Below are 2,752 nucleotides of genomic sequence, written 5' to 3' on the forward strand. Positions count from 1 at the left end.
CCTCCCCCCCGGCGGCGGGGCCGCCCCGCCTGCCCGCGGTAAGCGGGGACACCGAGGGAGACCGGCTGCAGCCTGAACACTTTCTAAAGCTACTGTAACACGGAGGACGCTGCAAGTGAATCGGAAGGAGACTCAGCTGAAAGCCCCCCGGGTGCTCTCTGGCAGATGGATTTACTGTAAAGCAATGCCGGCTGCGCACCCGCCGTTACCTCCCACCGGAGGAAAAGCTCCCCAGTGTAGCCGGGGAAGCAGCTTCTGAGCTGCTTCTTACTAAGAAAGCTGCTGTCAGCAGGGACTTTGGTTGCTGAAAACACACGCAGGACACCGAGCTTATCTTCAAGGCTCCATACGTGTACCAGCACAGTCCCTAACTGCACCACGTCACTGGGAGTTAGCCGTCGGACAAACGGACTGCCTTCGACCCAAGCCAAGGGCTTGCTCCAACTCTTGTTTGTCCCTGACAGAGCACGGTCCTGCCTAACCGCAGGGCTCCTCTGTGCAGCTTTGGGTTACTGACCGACTTGTGCGTTTAGCTCAGCATTCAGATATTCTGGATTTGAGGAGAGATTTCTTTCAAAGGTGGTTGTTCACAGGGAAATGAGGAGGAGCACAGGCAATCTTAGGGAAAAGAAAAAAAACCAGCCATAAAACTTAAAGATGGAACACGCATAACATTTTTATTAGCAAAGAAGACAACTTTGGAAAGAAAATAAATACAAGGCTTTTTTTTTTTTTCCCCTCTAAGCACAACAAAACCACCAACCACACCAGAAAAATCCCTGACGTTACCCCTGAAGACCAAGATCTGCTTCCTCGGGAAGGCTGAAGGCACTAAGGTGCGGCCATTATTGTGCAGTCCTGTAAGCACAAGCAACTGAACAAGGATCCACAGCTCTAACCAGCTTTAAACAGAAGAATATTTACTCCACACATGAGGAAGAAGATGAAGTGCTTGGTCTCATGAGACACACAGCTGCCAAATTTCCTTCCTGCAATGCACTCCCAAGTGGGACTGTATTTCTTCTCAAACTCCTGCAGCAGAGATTGCTACGAACTTAGTATTAGCACAGTTCTCACCCAAAAGTTGACTACAGATTTTCTGTCATTAATGTGTCTCTTCTTAAAAAGTACAACTTTTTGAAAAGGCAATTAAGCAGCAGCGTATGCTTTTAAGTATAAGGATTGTGCTACTTACCTTTTATACCTCACCTGCTGCTTAGACACACACAAAAAAAAAAAATCCCACAGCACTTCCTAGCTAAGCAGGAATAAGCCCAGGGACTGCAATTCTCCCCAAAAGTCATACCATGTTCTCAAACTATACCATTGAAGTATCAGGTCATGCAATCATGTTCTCCCATTGTACTCAGAAGCCTACCACACGTTTCAAAAAGCAAGACGTACAACCCTACTAAAAGCGGAACATTCTAGTCAGTCATTATACACTGTCACATCCAATAGCTCTCAAATGAGGAAACTTTCTGTGAGAGCATGCAAGCATTTCTGATCAGTTATTATGACCCTGGATAAATTACCTCCTCACCACAATTCCTCAGGTTCCAACTAGGAGCCTTCAGGAAAATCTGACGAGCTTGATTAGCTCTCCGCTAACATAGAATGTTGTTCTCACAAGTGGAAAAAATAAACCTGCTTACACCTCTCTTTGGATGACAGGAAAGGAAGACCTCCCCAACAGAAGCAATTGTACCATTTAGTTGAATGACTTTTCAAACAGGTCTTCCACTCAGATTCATGCAGTATTTAACCTCCACTGGCACCCTTAGATTTCTTTATTCTCCTGAGATAGCAAAGCAGAAAGCGTATCAGAACTAGATCTTTTGTGCATCCGTTATTATTCTTCATGCATATATAAAACCAGGTATTCTGCGGACACCAGATAGACAGTGCTCCAAGACATGGGATTTTAGCATGGTTCAGCACATAAGAGGATGCAAATACAGAAGATGTGCAGAAAATTACTTTTCCCTGCAAATTTTTGAACCAGCTAGCCAATCTTGCACAACTATTACAGAGCTACGCACAGAACCTTAAACTGAACACAATTTAAGTCAAGGACTAGGTAAAAAAAGGCATTCCCTCAGAGGAAAGTTACAGCAGATTTCAAAGGGCTGTATTTTCTACCAGCTAATCAGTCACACAGAGAGGCCAGCTGACACTCTCCTATTCTGCTAGACAATGAGATAATGAAAAAACAATTAAAAACAGAAGGTACTGCAAAACAAAAACCAGGAAAGGTACATGTAAGTAGTGGGAAAAGGAACACAGGGATACCAGCCCACAGGAAAAGTCCAATGTACCTTGTGTCCACAGAACTTGCTTTTCCAAAAAGTGTAGCAACACCCACCCTGCTTGACTTCTGGTGTGGATAGTGTTCAACAAAAGGATATTACAAACATTTACCCTCTTTATAAGGGCTGCAATTTCTCTTTCGACATTGTATTTCCCTATGGCCAAAATGGCACAGCATGTTGCTGCATCTCTTCGGACATGTCCGGATCCTTTATCACAGCTGTCTGATCACCCATGGATGTCTGCATCGAACATGCCTTTCCAGCCCAGCATAGCCGGGAGCCCCGGGAGAGAGCCCAGCCGCTCCAGCACCCGGCCCCGACGGCCTTTCCCCACCGAGAGGAGGCGCCTGTTGCCCGGCCTCAGCCTTCCTGCTTCCCCAGGCCGGCCCCGGCCCCGCTCGGAAGCCGCGCCATACACCCACCCCGAGGCCGCCTGACGC

At 46.9% G+C, this 2,752-nt stretch overlaps 1 pseudogene; it reads right to left on the minus strand.

Annotated features, from left to right (window-relative positions):
• Window positions 1–728: 728 nt before the first annotated feature.
• On the minus strand, window positions 729–2,558 carry LOC103922632 (annotated as a pseudogene).
• Window positions 2,559–2,752: the final 194 nt, after the last annotated feature.

Source organism: Pygoscelis adeliae, unplaced genomic scaffold (assembly GCF_000699105.1).
Source record: "Pygoscelis adeliae isolate BGI_AS28 unplaced genomic scaffold, ASM69910v1 Scaffold358, whole genome shotgun sequence".
In the NCBI taxonomy this organism is placed as follows: domain Eukaryota; kingdom Metazoa; phylum Chordata; class Aves; order Sphenisciformes; family Spheniscidae; genus Pygoscelis; species Pygoscelis adeliae.